We start from the raw sequence: 16,771 nt of genomic DNA, 5'->3' as shown, positions 1-16,771 counted from the left end.
AATGAAGGTAACTCAACAATAATTTTAAAAACCAAGTACAGTAACATCAATAACACAGACAATTTCAAATGTATGGGTAAAAATATAAACATAAAAAGTGAAAAAGAAGCAATTAAAACAGCAATTGAAAAAGTTAAAAGAGCTTACATAAAACTGGGAAAATCTGTACAAAGAATGTTTTTCTAAAGACGTTACATTAAGGCATTGTAATACAATTGTAAAACCAGAAATCCTCTATGGGACCATTTTTTTCATCTGGTACAAAATGGCATTAGAAGATTTAGAAAAAGAAGTATCTTGCAAAAAATTTAGTGCAGAAAAAGCATCTTGCAAAAAACTTGGCACAAAAGAAGTATCTTGCAAAAAATTTGCTGGGGGCAAAAAATGGCAATTGGGCTCAGGCTTTGAGATCAAACGTGGCAACATAATCATTTTGCCCCTAAGTGACACATAAAACCAGGAAAAGATTGTTATACTCTGTGCACTTCTAGAGAGAATGAAGGAAGGTAGATCAACGAAGAAGATCCACACATTCTTCCAAAGCTAGATAACAGACAAACAGAAAAGGATGGAGATGCAAGACAAAAAAAAGGACTTTAGAAGAAATGCAAATTGAACAGGGGATCTTAGTCAACTGAGAAAAATTAGGACTAGAAGTCACGTAGTTCCAGTATATTTAACAGAAGAAGAAATTATTGTGACTGGATTGGAGTATTAGGAGGTTTATGATGCAGGTTTTGCACCTGGGCCACCCACAGAGGAGTGATCTGAGAATAGGAGTGGAAAGAGATGGGCTAGGATACTGCATAAGTTTTTTGGGTAAAGCAATACAACTTTGGCCCATGGCTGTAGGTTGCTGGTTAGGATATATTTCATCATAGGGTAATTGAAGCTCTTCCAGATGATGTGATTGAGCTTTTCAAGGCCAGAGTGATAATCAGTGCTTCGCACTGGCAATGTGCGTGGCAGTGCCACTCTGATTCAGGGTTGCTGGGCAGGGTGTCATACTTCTGTTACGTCTGTGACAGGATTATCAACACATTCAGACAACTCCTGCTTCCCTCAGTGGTTGTGGTCACCAAGTGTGTCATGGTTGCTGTGAAAGGAGTTTTTGATAATATTGAGAGACAGCTGTCTAAGTTGAGGTTCTGCTGGTAGCTGGTGCAGTTGATATTAACCAAGATTTTTTTATGGGGCCATTCAACAGGTGGAGACCATGATCCTGGAAGGTAGATTATTGTGCTATCAGGGCTGGATGGAGTAGATTTAGGAGTAAGTGTTGTGTTCTGGAGGAAAGAGCAGAGGCTGTCTTTGCTATGGCTCTAGATTTATATCTATAAATGTGAACCAGACAAAGTTTTTAACAGATTGAGTGAATAGCTAAGGCTTCTAAAGCTGTCTCACAATTACACTACTGGCCATTAAAATTGCTACACCAATTGGACAAATATATTATACTAGAACTGACGTATGATTACATTTTCACGCAATTTGGGTGCATAGATCCTGAGAAATCAGTACCCAGAACAACCACCTCCGGCCTTGATACATCTGGGCATTGAGTCAAACAGAGCTTAGATGGCGTGTAAAGGTACATCTGCCCATTCAGCTTCAACTCGATACCACAGTTCATCAAGAGTAGTGACTGGCGTATTGTGATGATCCAGTTGCTCAGCCACTATTGACCAGACGTTTTCAGTTGGTGAGAGATCTGGAGAATGTGCTGGCCAGGGCAGCAGGCGAACATTTTCTGTATCCAGAAAGGCCCGTACAGGACCTGCAACATGCGGTCGTGCATTATCCTGCTGAAATGTAGGATTTCGCAGGGATCGAATGAAGAGTAGAGCCACGGGTCGTAACACATCTGAAATGTAATGTCCACTGTTCAAAGTGCCGTCTGTGAATAAGGGGTAACCGAGACATGTAACCAATGGCACCCCATACCATCACGCCGGGTGATACGCCAGTATGGCGATGACGAATATACGCTTCTGATGTGCATTCACCGTGATGTCGCCAAACATGGATGCGACCATCATGATGCTGTAAAGAGAACCTGGATTCATCCGAAAAAATGACGTTTTGCCATTCGTGCACCCAGGTTTGTCGTTGAGTACACCATCGCAGGCACTCCTGTCTGTGATGCAGCATCAGGGGAAACCGCAGCCATGGTCTCCAAGCTGATAGTCCATGCTGCTGCAAACGTCATCGAACTGTTCGTGCAGATGGTTGTAGTCTTGTAAATGTCCCCATCTGTTGACTAGGGGATCGAGACGTGGCTGCACGATCCGTTACAGCCACACGGATAAGATGCCTGTCATCTCGACTGCTAGTGATACGAGGCTGTTGGGATCCAGCACAGCGTTCTGTATTACCCTCGTGAACCCACCAATTCCATATTCTGCTAACAGTCATTAGATCTCAACCAACGCGAGCAGTAATGTCGCGATACAATAAACCGCAATCGTGATAGGCTACAATCCGGCCTTTATCAAAGTCGGAAATGTGATGGTACTCACTTCTCCTCCTTACACAAGGCATCACAACAATGTTTCACCAGGCTATGCTGGTCAACTGCTGTTTGTGTATGAGAAATCGGTTGGAAACTTTCCTCATGTCAGCACGCTGTAGGTGTCGCCACCGGCGCCCAACCTTGTGTGAATGCTCTGAAAAGCTAATCATTTGCATATCACAGCATCTTCTTCCTGTCGGTTAAATTTTGCATCTGTAGCACATCATCTTCATGGTGTAACAATTTTAATGGCCAGTAGTGTAAGTTATCTCACCATGCTTGTACCCATGACAGTTCACAGATTTACATGTAGCTTTGAGCTTCAAAAGAGAAATAATTTCAGCCAGAATGCTAACAGGTTTTGAAGTGGACCTTATGTTTTATGGAGTTGATGGAAATCATGTTGGACTTTTGAGATGGGGTCATAGTATGGTAAGGTTTGTAAGCAGAGGTGTCAGAAAGCTGGAGAGACCATCAGCCATGTAGTCACTACAGTTCATGATTATGGTGATGGAGACCTTGTCTGTGGGAAGACTGATTACGTCAGGATTGGCTTTTGGGTTACGAATAGCTGTTGTTTCCATAACTATGGTGCTGGACTTGCCAGGAAGAGATTTTAGTAAGGAGTATCGAGTCAGGTTGGAGATGAGGAATTCCTGGAACGGAAGATTACTTGGGATTAGAAACAGAGATGGATCACAATTGAAAGAAGATTGGAATGGTCTGAGCCGAGGTTCGATATTTGCTTTGGGATGACTTTGATACATGGCGTGGATGACAAATAAGTGTTTGCACTTAAAATAATGGATAAAAGAAAGTACATAATTGACAAGTTCAAGGTGATTAAACCTGGGTTAGTAAGACAACTTGAGAGGACTAAACTGTAGGTAAGAATCAGATTTTTAAAAGATACATAGACAACTGTGTGGGAGGTCTGGAAAGGAAGTTTGAGACTAAGTTCAGAAGCAAACTTCTGTTTGGCTGTAAATAAAAAACTTGCATGGAAAAAATGATTGGAAACATTCTAAGAAAAAGAAAATCTGTACCTACAAATAAATGACAGTTTCAGAAAATTGGATGATTTATTCAAGAGAAAGAGCTTCACACAATGAGCAAGTCAGTAACACATTGGTCGACCTCTGGCCCTTATGCAAGCAGCTATTCAGGTTTTCGGAGATTGGTAGAGTTGTTGGCTGTAGAGTTGTTGGATGTCCTCCTGAGGGTTATCATGTCAAATTCTGTCTGATTGGTATGTTCGATCATCAAAATCCTGAGCTGCTTGGAGGGTCCCTTTTATAATGCTTCAAACATTTTTAGTTGGGGAGAGATCCGGCAAACTTGCTGGCTAAGGTAAGGCTCAGCAAGCATGAAAACAAGCAGTATAAACTCTTGCCATGTGTGGGTGGGCAATGTCTTGCTGAAATGTAAGCTCAGGATGGCTTGCTATGAAAGGCAACAAAATGGGGCATTGAATGTTGTCGACATACCGCTGTGGTGTAATGGTGCCGCGGATGACAACCCGAGGGGTCCTGCTATGAAAAGAAATGGCACCCCAGACCATCACTCCTAGTTGTCAGGCAGTATGGTGGGTGGCAGTCAGGTTGGTATTCCACCACTGTCTGGGGCATCTCCAGACAGGTCTTTGTCAGTCATTGGGGACTCAGTTAAAAAAGGACTCATCCCTGAAGACAGCTCTACTACAGTCAGTGAGATTCAAAGCTGAAGATAGGTCTGGTGATGCCCCAACAGTGATGAGATACCAACGTGACTGTCACCCACCAAAAGGCCCAACAACCAGGAGATGCCATTTCTTTGCAGGACCCCTGTGATTGTCACTCATGGTACCCTTACAGCACAATGGTACGTTGACAATAGTCTGTGCCCCATTTTGTTGCCCTTCATGGCAAGCCATCCTGGGCATACATTTCAGCAAGATACTGTCTGCCCACACATGGTGAGAGCCTCTGTTGCTTGTCTTGATGCTTGTCAAGCCCTACCTTGGCCAGCAAGGTCTCTGGATCTCTCCCCATTTGAGAACGTTTGGAGCATTATTGGCAGGGCTCTCCATCCATCTCATGATTTCGATGATCTAATGTACCAATTGGATGGAATTTGGCATGATATGCCTCAGTAGGACATCAATAACTCTATCAATCGATGACAATCCAAATAATGGCTTGTACATATAAGGGTCACAGGTAGACCAACATGTACTGACTTACTCAATTTGTGAAGCTCTTTCTCTGGAATATATCATAAAATTTTTCTGAAACTGTAATCATATGTTTTTCTGTACATGTGTATCTCATCTACCGATTTTCATCCCATTCATATAATTCCTTCATGGTGCATCATTTCTTTGTCTTAGAGTGTAAAGTCACCCTTTAAATTCAAGCATTTGTCATAGCATTTAACTAATTTACAAATTTCTTCTCCATAAAATTCTGCCACTTAGGTACATAGCCAATCTTTCACTTCTTCATATGAGTGAACAGATGAAAATCACTTGGTGCCAAGTCTGGGTTGTATGGAGGATTATTGAAAACACCCTGTTCGAATAGCTTCAAAATTTCTAGAGCTTTTTGAGCACTGTGAGGATGAACACTGTCATGCAAAAACACAACACTGGATGTCAGCATACTGCAATGTTTATTTTGAATGACTCACTTAAGTTTCTTCAAAGTTTCGCAGTACACGTCTGAAGTGACCGTTGTTTCACACTCCACAAATTCAACCAGCATTCCAAGAAACTGTAGTCAAACCTACCTCTACGACAGAGTTTGGTGCACTTTGTCTGCCTTGCATAGAGTACTGATATGGCCACAAGACACTGACTGTTGTTTCATTTCAGCTTTTACATACGCCACCCAAGTTTCAACACATCAAAATTGTCTTAGAAAAAATCTTCCCCTTCTGCATCATAGCATGAAAGGAAGTCTAAGACACAGCCCATTTGTTTCATTTTATGGACCTCTGTGAGCAATTTTGGTACCTACCGAGCACAGAACTTTCATAGCCTAAGTTAATGGATTCAGCCTCAAACAGAACCATAAGAGGAATTTACGGGAATTTATCAGAAAGTTCAGAGATGGCAAATTTTCAATTTTCATGAACTGTTTCATAAATTTTCTTGACAAGAACTTTATTCACTACAGATGCCCTACCACCCCTCTCTTCATAATGAATGTCTACTCAACCACTTTTAAGAAACTGGACCCATTGCTGTGCAACACCTTCACTCATGTTTGGATCTTACACAGTACACAACTGATGACGAATGTCTCCTGCTGAAACATTTTTCACAGAAGTAAATCTTATTATTGTTTGTATTTTGCAGGATTTTATGTTACAGCACTCATGTTTGCTATTATAAGAAGCAAATGCATGAAGTTCATACTTTCACAGCTGGATGCTTACTGAATTGGAGGACAATGACAGCACAACAATACTACCACCATGATGGAAAGGCAGTTACTTTCTGAACTGCCTTTGTATACTACAGGGTGCTTAATGAAGTTTTGGATGTGTGAGAAGCAGAGCATATTAACAATGCATGGTCTGTGGTTATGAGTTGTTGAGGGCACTGTCATTGGATGGGAATAGAATATGAATACCACTGATAGCTTTGTCAGTCAGCACAGAGCGTGTTGTTCCAGGTTTGTGAAAGGGAGGGGGGAGCAGCACCAATGGATGAAAGAAAACAAATAGCTTAACAATTAACATCTTATTTATTTATTTATTTATTGTTCCGTGGGACCAAATTAAGAAGAAGTCTCCATGGTCATGGAACGAGTCAATACATGAAATTATAACACGATATTAGAAACAGATAAAATGAAATATAAAAAAAAAAACATATTCAGGTGACAAGTCGTAAGTTTAAATAAATAAAATCAACAACGTAACACTGGAATTTGCTTAATTTTTTAGCTCTTCCAGGAGCTCCTCGGCAGAATAGAAGGAGTGAGCCATGAGGAAACTCTTCAGTTTAGACTTAAGAGTTTGGGCTACTGCTAAGATTTTTGAGTTCTTGTGGTAGCTTATTGAAAATGGATGCAGCAGAATACTGCACTCCTTTCTGCACAAGAGTCAAGGAAGTGCATTCCAGATGCAGATTGGATTTCTGCATAGTATTAACTGAGTGAAAGCTGCTAACTCTTGGGAATAGGCTAATATTGCTAACAACAAACGGCATTAAAGAAAATATATACTGTGAGGGCAATGTCAGAATTCCCAGACTATTGAATAGGGGTCGACAAGAGGTTCTCGAACTTACACCACATATAGCTCGAACAGCCCGCTTTTGAGCCAAAAATACCCTTTTTGAATCAGAAGAATTACCCCAAAAAATAATACCATACGACATAAGCGTATGAAAATATGCGAAGTAGACTACTTTTCGTGTTGAAGTGTCACTTATTTCAGATACTGTTCTAATGGTAAATAAAGCAGCATTTAGTTTCTGAACAAGATCCTGGACATGGGCTTTCCACAACAGCTTACTATCTATCTGAATGCCTAGGAACTTGAACTGTTCCGTCTCACTTATAATATGCCCATTCTGTCTGATCAAAATATCGGTTCTTGTTGAATTGTGAGTTAGAAACTGTAAAAACTGAGTCTTACTGTGATTTAGCATCAAATTATTTTCCACAAGCCACGAACTTATTTCATGAACTACATTATTTGATACTGTTTCAATATTACACACAAGATCCTTCACTATCAAGCTGGTGTCATCAGCAAACAGAAATATTTTTGAATCACCTGTAATACTAGAAGAAATATCATTTATATAAATAAGAAACAGCAGTGGGCCCAGCACCGACCCTTGGGGAACGCCCCACTTAACAGTGCCCCATTGGGACTGAACATCACTACCACTCTCAATATTGCGGATAATTACCTTCTGCTTTCTGTTCTTAAAGTAAGAGGCGAACCAATTGTAAGCTACTCCCCTTACTCCATAATGGTCCAACTTCTGCAGTAATATTTTGTGGTCAACACAGTCAAAAGCCTTCGTTAAATCAAAGAAAACACCTAGCGTTCACAACCTTTTATTTAATCCATCCAAAACCTCACAGAGAAAAGAGAATATAGCATTTCCAGTTGTTAAACCATTTCTAAAACCAAACTGAACATTTGACAGCAAATTATGTGAATTTAAATGCTCCAGTAACCTTGTATATACAACCTTCTCGATAACTTAAGCAAACACCGATGGCATAGAAATAGGTCTAAAATTGTCAACATTATCAAGGTCTCCCTTTTTATAAAGTGGCTTCATTACCGAGTACTTTAATCGGTCAGGAAACCGACCACTCCTAAAGGAAAAGTTACAGATATGGCTAAGTACTGGGCTAACATACATAGAACAATACTTCAGTATTCTGCTAGATACCCCATCATATCCATGAGAGTTCTTGGTCTTTAGTGATTTAATTATTAACTCAATCTCCCTCTTGTCAGTATCATGGAGGAACATTTCAGGTAACAGTCCCAGAACACTCTTTTTCTAAGAGCGCTATATGATTCCCTGTTGGGACTAGGTTTCCATTTAGTTTACCTGCTATATTCAGAAAGTAATTATTAAATACTGTACATATATGCGACTTATCAGTAACACGGACATTCCCACTACGCACTGATTCTATATCCTTGACCTGTCTCTGGAGACCAGCCACTTCCTTTACGACTGACCATATGGTTTTAATTTTATCCTGCGACTTAGCTATTCTATCTGCATACCACATACTTTTTGCCTTCCTAATAACATTTTTAAGCACCTTACAATACATTTGTAATGGGCAGCTGCATTTAGATTTTGACTGTTTCTAACGTTTTGATATAATTGCCACTTTGTTCTACAAGATATTCTTATCCCTCTAGTCAGCCACCCAGGCTGCCTGTTTGTGCTAGTACCCTGTTTTGAACGTTCTAACGGAAAGCAACTTTCAAAGAGCACGAGAAAAGTCTTGAGAAAAGCATTATATTTATCGTCTACTGTATCAGCACTATAAACATCTTGCCACTCTTGTTCCTTGATAAGGTTTACAAAGGTCTCTACAGCAACTGGATCAGCTTTCCTAAACAGCTGATGACTACATTTAATGCGTGTTGCAGCACAAAAATCTTTTAGAGTTAAAATTTGTGCATCATGATCTTTCATTTTATTTTTTTTTTTTTATTTATTTTATCTTACAGCTCGAAACATGTATTTAACATGCATGGGCAATGTTATAATAATTACATTCAGATTATTGATACACAATATAAATAGATTACATGCTACTAAGTAAAATATCATTTAAGTATATTTAATATAGCATTCCTGAGGTCAAATCATGTCAACACCATACTGTATGGGCACTTCAATACAAGCCATTTTTTTAAACTCGTTTTTAAAAATTCTACCAGAAAGCTGTTTCAGGTTGTTTGGCAGAGAATTATAAAATATTGCTCCCTTAATGAATGGGGTATTTGTTGTTAGATTCAATCATCTGCTCACCATATGAAAGTCTGATTTTTGTCTTGTATTGTAATCATCTTCCCCCATGAACCATGGACCTTGCCGTTGGTGGGGAGGCTTGCGTGCCTCAGCGATACAGATGGCCGTACCGTAGGTGCAACCACAACGGAGGGGTATCTGTTGAGAGGCCATACAAACATGTGGTTCCTGAAGAGGGGCAGCAGCCTTTTCAGTAGTTGCAGGGGCAACAGTCTGGATGATTGACTGATCTGGCCTTGTAACATTAACCAAAACGGCCTTGCTGTGCTGGTACTGCGAACGGCTGAAAGCAAGGGGAAACTACAGCCGTAATTTTTCCCGAGGACATGCAGCTTTACTGTATGATTAAATGATGATGGCGTCCCCTTGGGTAAAATATTCTGGAGGTAAAATAGTCCCCCATTCGGATCTCCGGGCGGGGACTACTCAAGAGGACATCGTTATCAGGAGAAAGAAAACGCATTCTACGGATCGGAGGGTGGAATGTCAGATCCCTTAATCGGGCAAGGGAAATGGATAGGTTAAAGTTAGATATAGTGGGAATTAGTGAAGTTCGGTGGCAGGAGGAACAAGACTTTTGGTCAGGTGATTACAGGGTTATAAATACAAAATCAAATAGGGGTAATGCAGGAGTAGGTTTAATAATGAATAAAAAAATAGGAGTGCGGGTTAGCTACTACAAACAGCATAGTGAACGCATTATTGTGGCCAAGATAGACACAAAGCCCATGCCTACTACAGTAGTACAAGTTTATATGCCAACTAGCTCTGCAGATGATGAAGAAATTGATGAAATGTATGACGAGATAAAAGAAATTATTCAGGTAGTGAAGGGAGACGAAAATTTAATAGTCATGGGTGACTGGAATTCGTCAGTAGGAAAAGGGAGAGAAGGAAACATAGTAGGTGAATATGGATTGGGGGGAAGAAATGAAAGAGGAAGCCGCCTTGTAGAATTTTGCACAGAGCATAACTTAATCATAGCTAACACTTGGTTCAAGAATCATAAAAGAAGGTTGTATACCTGGAATAATCCTGGAGATACTAATAGGTATCAGATAGATTATATAATGGTAAGACAGAGATTTAGGGACCAGGTTTTAAATTGTAAGACATTTCCAGGGGCAGATGTGGATTCAGACCACAATCTATTGGTTATGAACTGCAGATTGAAACTAAAGAAACTGCAAAAAGGTGGGAATTTAAGGAGATGGGACCTGGATAAACTGAAAGAACCAGAGGTTGTACAGAGTTTCAGGGAGAGCATAAGGGAACAATTGACAGGAATGGGGGAAAGAAATACAGTAGAAGATGAATGGGTAGCTCTGAGGGATGAAGTAGTGAAGGCAGCAGAGGATCAAGTAGGTAAAAAGAAGAGGGCTAATAGAAATCCTTGGGTAACAGAAGAAATATTGAATTTAATTGATGAAAGGAGAAAATATAAAAATGCAGTAAATGAAGCAGGCAAAAGGGAATACAAACGTCTCAAAAATGAGATCGACAGAAAGTGCAAAATGGCTAAGCAGAGATGGCTAGAGGACAAATGTAAGGATGTAGAGGCTTGTCTCACTAGGGGTAAGATAGATACTGCCTACAGGAAAATTAAAGAGACCTTTGGAGGGAAGAAAACCACTTGTATGAATATCAAGAGCTCAGATGGCAACCCTGTTCTAAGCAAAGAAGGGAAGGCAGAAAGGTGGAAGGAGTATATAGAGGGTTTATACAAGGGCGATGTACTTGAGGACAATATTATGGAAATGGAAGAGGATGTAGATGAAGATGAAATGGGAGATAAGATACTGCGTGAAGAGTTTGACAGAGCACTGAAAGACCTGAGTCGAAACAAGGCCCCGGGAGTAGACAACATTCCATTAGAACTACTGATGGCCTTGGGAGAGCCAGTCATGACAAAACTCTACCATCTGGTGAGCAAGATGTATGAGACAGGCGAAATACCCACAGACTTCAAGAAGAATATAATAATTCCAATACCAAAGAAAGCAGGTGTTGACAGATGTGAAAATTACCGAACTATCAGTTTAATAAGTCACAGCTGCAAAATACTAACGCGAATTCTTTACAGACGAATGGAAAAAATGGTAGAAGCGAACCTCGGGGAAGATCAATTTGGATTCCGTAGAAATGTTGGAACACGTAAGGCAATACTAACCTTACGACTTATCTTATAAGAAAGATTAAGAAAAGGCAAACCGACGTTTCTAGCATTTGTAGACTTAGAGAAAGCTTTTGACAACGTTAACTGGAATACTCTCTTTCAAATTCTGAAGGTGGCAGGGGTAAAATACAGGGAGCGAAAGGCTATTTACAATTTGTACAGAAACCAGATGGCAGTTATAAGAGTCGAGGGGCATGAAAGGGAAGCAGTGGTTGGGAAAGGAGTGAGACAGGGTTGTAGCCCCTCCCCGATGTTATTCAATCTGTATATTGAGCAAGCAGTAAAGGAAACAAAAGAAAAATTTGGAGTAGGTATTAAAATTCATGGAGAAGAAGTAAAAACTTTGAGGTTTGCCGATGACATTGTAATTCTGTCAGAGACAGCAAAGGACCTGGAAGAGCAGTTGAACGGAATGGACAGTGTCTTGAAAGGAGGATATAAGATGAACATCAACAAAAGGAAAACTAGGATAATGGAATGTAGTCAAATTAAATCGGGTGATGCTGAGGGGATTAGATTAGGAAATGAGACACTTTAAAGTAGTAAAGGAGTTTTGCTATTTAGGGAGTAAAATAACTGATGATGGTCGAAGTAGAGAGGATATAAAATGTAGACTGGCAATGGCAAGGAAATCGTTTCTGAAGAAGAGAAATTTGTTAACATCGAGTATAGATTTAAGTGTCAGGAAGTCGTTTCTGAAAGTATTTGTATGGAGTGTAGCCATGTATGGAAGTGAAACATGGACGATAACCAGTTTGGACAAGAAGAGAATAGAAGCTTTCGAAATGTGGTGCTACAGAAGAAGGCTGAAGATAAGGTGGGTAGATCACGTAACTAATGAGGAGGTATTGAATAGGATTGGGGAGAAGATAAGTTTGTGGCACAACTTGACTAGAAGAAGGGATCGGTTGGTAGGACATGTTTTGAGACATCAAGGGATCACAAATTTAGCATTGGAGGGCAGCGTGGAGGGTAAAAATCATAGAGGGAGACCAAGAGATCAATACACTAAGCAGATTCAGAAGGATGTAGGTTGCAGTAGGTACTGGGAGATGAAGAAGCTTGAACAGGATAGAGTAGCATGGAGAGCTGCATCAAACCAGTCTCAGGACTGAAGACCACAACAACAACACATTGTAATCATGGATTTCCATATTCCTGTTTGTCACTTTTTTGTCTTTTTTCACTAATAATATTGATTGAAACATATATACTGCATAGATAGTCATAATATTAAACTTAATAAACAGGTTTTTACATGATGTTCTGGGTCTTACTTTTGCCATAGTTCTTATTACTCTTTTCTGGAATACAAATACCCTTTTTATATTGTATTGGCTACACTCACCCCACAATACAATTCCATAAGATAGATGGGGATACACCAACCCAAAATACGCTATTTTTATTGCTTCGATATCTAAATATTGAACTAATCTCCTTAGTAAATACAGACTAGATGTTATTTTACCACAGACATGATCTTTTTGCTGATTCCACGAAAGTCTGTCATCTATATATATCCCCAGAAATTTACATTCTGAACAGGTATTTTCCTGAATGTCCTCATTTGGAACAGTATTTTTATTTGAACTACTTGTCTTAAAATAAATTAAATTAGTTTTGTTAATATTGACCCTCAGGTTTTCTTTTTCAAAATGTGTTTGGGCTTTTTCAACAAAATTCTGTACCACTAAATTTAGGTCATCATTACTACGTGCCCAGCAAACCCCAGAGGTGTCGTCAGCATACATAGTAATACGATGACTGGTGTCTAATACTTTTGGGAAATCATTCACGTAGCAAATAAACAAGAAGGGGCCCAAGATAGAGCCTTGTGGCACACCAAAATTTATGTTCCTTATCTTTGATCTTCTTTTTGCAATTACCTCTCCATTATCATACACAACTTCTGTGCATTGTTGTCTATCTTTAAGGTAAGATTCTATTAAAAGCAACAGTTTCCCACTGACACCATTATACGCAAGTTTACTGAAAAGAGTGCCATGATGGACTCTGTCAAACGCTTTGGAAAGATCTAAAAACACTCCTGCCGTTTCGTAACCCTCATTTATTTTCTCCATCAGACAGTGTACAAACTGTACTGCTGCAGATATGGTGCTCCGACCACTTCTAAAGCCGTGTTGGAAATCTCCTATTAAGTTATTCATATTATAGTGCTCAATTAGGATTTCTAGCATTATTTTTTCAATTAATTTACCAAACACTGATGTTAAGGCAACTGGTCTGTAGTTCTGTGGTTGTTTTCTTTCCCCTTTTTTATATAAAGGTTTAACTAAAGCAAGTTTCAGTTTCTTCGGAAACACACCTTCTTCAAGTACACAATTTATTAGATGGACTAATGGTCTGGCTAACTCACCCTTGCATTTTTTCAGTAGAAAAGGAGAGAATTCATCCCATCCAGCTGATCTTTTATTTTTTAGGTTGTCAATTAGCTCTGTTACGTCCTTGATGGTTACTGTAGGTAGCATACAAGAGTCCCGTTCCTTTTCCTTATCATATTTAAACTGCCTCTCCTGTTTCATGCAATTATCATTTTCAATAGCATCTATAAAGTAATCATTAAATATATTGCTAACTATATAAGGATCAGAAAAATTATCATTATGTATACTTAACTCTATATTATTAATTTCAGTTTTTGAATCAGTGTTCCTCATATCATTAACTACTGCCCAGCACGACTTTGAGACACAGTCAGAATTTCGGATCTGTTTACTAATATGTTCTACTTTCCTTCTCCTTACTTCCTCGCGATACTCAAATTTATATTTTTTATAATCCTCTTTATATGAATCAAGACTGTTTTCTCTGTGTAGCTTATACATATACTCCATTCCTTCTTTGAGTCTTTTCGTTTTTTCATCAAGTTTTACACGTTTGACTACTGGAGGTTTATTTTTATTTACATTGATCTTCTTTGCCGGGATAGTAATATCAATATATCTAGTTAAAATTTTTACAAATACTTTCCATTTGCTGTCAACTCCCCTTTCTCTATAAACTGATTCCCAAGATTCTTGACCCAAAGTTTTCTTTAGCAAGGTGATGTTGTATTCAGAAAATAATCTTCTATTCTCATATTTTTTGTTTTGTTTAAGTTTATTAAGACAACCAATCACTAATAATTGACCTAGATGATCAGATATGTGCCCGTTTACAGTCTGTGCCGACACAACATTTTCATAATTGGTCATCACATGATCTATGGAACTGCTGCTTGACTCTCCCGAGGAGATCACGAATGTAAAATTAGAGAGATTAGAGCGCGCACGGAGGCTTTCAGACAGTCGTTCTTCCCGCGAACCATACGCGACTGGAACAGGAAAGGGAGGTAATGACAGTGGCACGTAAAGTGCCCTCCGCCACACACCGTTGGGTGGCTTGCGGAGTATGAATGTAGATGTAGATGTAGATGTATTCTAGTGGGCACATGACCAAGTAGGTCTTTAATATCATAGGATCTTATGCAGCCTTTAAACCTTTGCATTCCTGGCTGTTGCTTAGTGTGTTTATATTAAAGTCTCCTAACATTACAATATTTACTGTATTGCCACCGTTGCTTAGCTTCCCCAATACACTATCCAGTGCTTCCAGGAAAACCTCGAGATTACCAGAAGGGGCTCGATATATACCTACCACAATAAGTGGGACGGATACAATTATTAACTTAATTATCACTGCTTCAAAGTCTTTCTCGATACAATAATCCTTAACCCGTGTTACTTTTTCTACAGAACTTATTAGGTTACATTTCCTTACGTAAGTAGCAACACCCCCTCCTTTATGTTCTGTTCTACAAAAAAACGATGTAAGATTATACTCCTGTAACTTATAATACTGAATATTATGGTTAGCTTTTTGATGCTCTGTAACCACGATTACATGTGGAGCTAGATCTGTAATTAAGGCCTCAAATACATCGATTTTGTTACCCAAGCCCTCAACATTATAATGTAAAAATGATACATTAGTACACTCATGAGAGGATATATCCTTCTCAAGGTTAACATTATCACACAAATTGATAGTTTCTAAATTGGGAACACTGAGGCACTTTTTTATCCTAAAAAATCAACAGTCTTGACACTGCAGTGAGGAATTATTTCCGTTTGCTTGCTCTGCAGGCATATATAATTATCACTTTCGTCTTTCGTGTGTATGACATCTGAGGTACAGGGTATCAGATTTGAATTATCGCTTTTTGTTTCCTCAATAGCTCTGTTGATGTCAGTTGCTACAGTATTCTTACCCAGACGATTAAGATGTAGTCCATGTACAGTGAAGCTGCTTCTTTGATAACTGTTAAGGTCCAGCAGTCTCACATTTTTTAAGTTGGAGCAGAAATGTTTTAATTTTTTATTTGTAGATCGGATTTCTTGGTTCACACACGTCGGGCAGATGAAATCTCGCCGGAATATTTGACAAGATCACATTTGTATGGGACAACATCATTAACATAACAATCAACTTTTTAATAAATGAACTGGCCTCGTTGCAATAAACGTCGTTTGAACCTGCTATAATAACAACGACATCACTTTCTGTAAAATCGGTGCAGTCATTGTTTAAAGAGCTTGTTACATCAACAAACTTTGCCCCAGGTTTAATAACGGATGAAATGCGCACGTTTTCTGTGGTCGAGTTAAGACATACAATCTGAAATATTGCGTACATGACTATCTCCGTAAATTTTAACATTCTTTTTACACTGAAATTGAGTTTGTTTAACCTTAGGTCTACTTTTTGTAGTTTTGGTGACACTATTTGCAGTTGCACTTTCACACGTGGTTTTCAATTCTTGTTGCTGTTTTGTTTTATGTATTTCACCCACATCGGACTGTTTTTCAAGTATTAATCTAGAATTTTCTTCCTTTAAACATAGTATTTCAGTTTTTAATGCCTGAATGTCATTTTGTAGTAATTTTATAATTTCATTTTTGGACTCCACTATAGTTGCAAGATCGGCCGTTTCTTTACGTAAACAAGCGTGACACGTCCACGGAAATCTTCACTGATGTATTTTAAGTTTATTTTCGCGCACTTTTCGTGTAACCAATAGTTGCACTTGACACACCAAATACCTTTCATAACTCGCTTTTCACATTCTTTACACGACGAACTGCTTATTTTTTGCCTTTTGGACAAGAGCACAATGCCACTTACACTTTTCTATCGGCGCCATCTTGCAACGACTGGAGAAAGGCCATTCACCTTTTTGCTAACAGAATGCCCTTCTAGTAATGAGGAATGAACAAAAATGTTGTCTATGGTTGTTCTACTGTTCCCTTGCACTCTCGTTGGAAAGAATACAGTTTGCATAAGATTATATGAATTAAGGAGGTCTACCAGCATCCTCTTCCTTGCACAATCACTTATACAATTAATATTGAAGTCACATCGCTTATTTGTGGCAAGGACTTTGAGAGTGCAGCGGTCATAGTTACAGAAATAAATGTAATAGCTGCAATTGTGTACCATTCCCCATTAGGAACATTTGAAATATTTTTGTAAAGAATGAAAGTACAATGAATGAAAGTAGTCACAATTTATT

General features: G+C 39.0%; 1 protein-coding gene across 4 annotated transcripts in view; it reads right to left on the bottom strand.

The window, feature by feature from the left end:
- Window positions 1-16,771, bottom strand: part of LOC126199022 (dual oxidase maturation factor 1-like) — a 145,142-nt gene that overhangs the window by 41,124 nt on the left and 87,247 nt on the right. The window lies entirely within an intron of this gene.

The sequence above is a fragment of the Schistocerca nitens genome, chromosome 8 (genome assembly GCF_023898315.1).
Source record: "Schistocerca nitens isolate TAMUIC-IGC-003100 chromosome 8, iqSchNite1.1, whole genome shotgun sequence".
Taxonomy (NCBI): Eukaryota; Metazoa; Arthropoda; class Insecta; order Orthoptera; family Acrididae; genus Schistocerca; species Schistocerca nitens.
The sequence above is the reverse complement of the archived record's forward strand: the minus strand, read 5'-3'. Positions and strand labels throughout refer to the sequence as shown.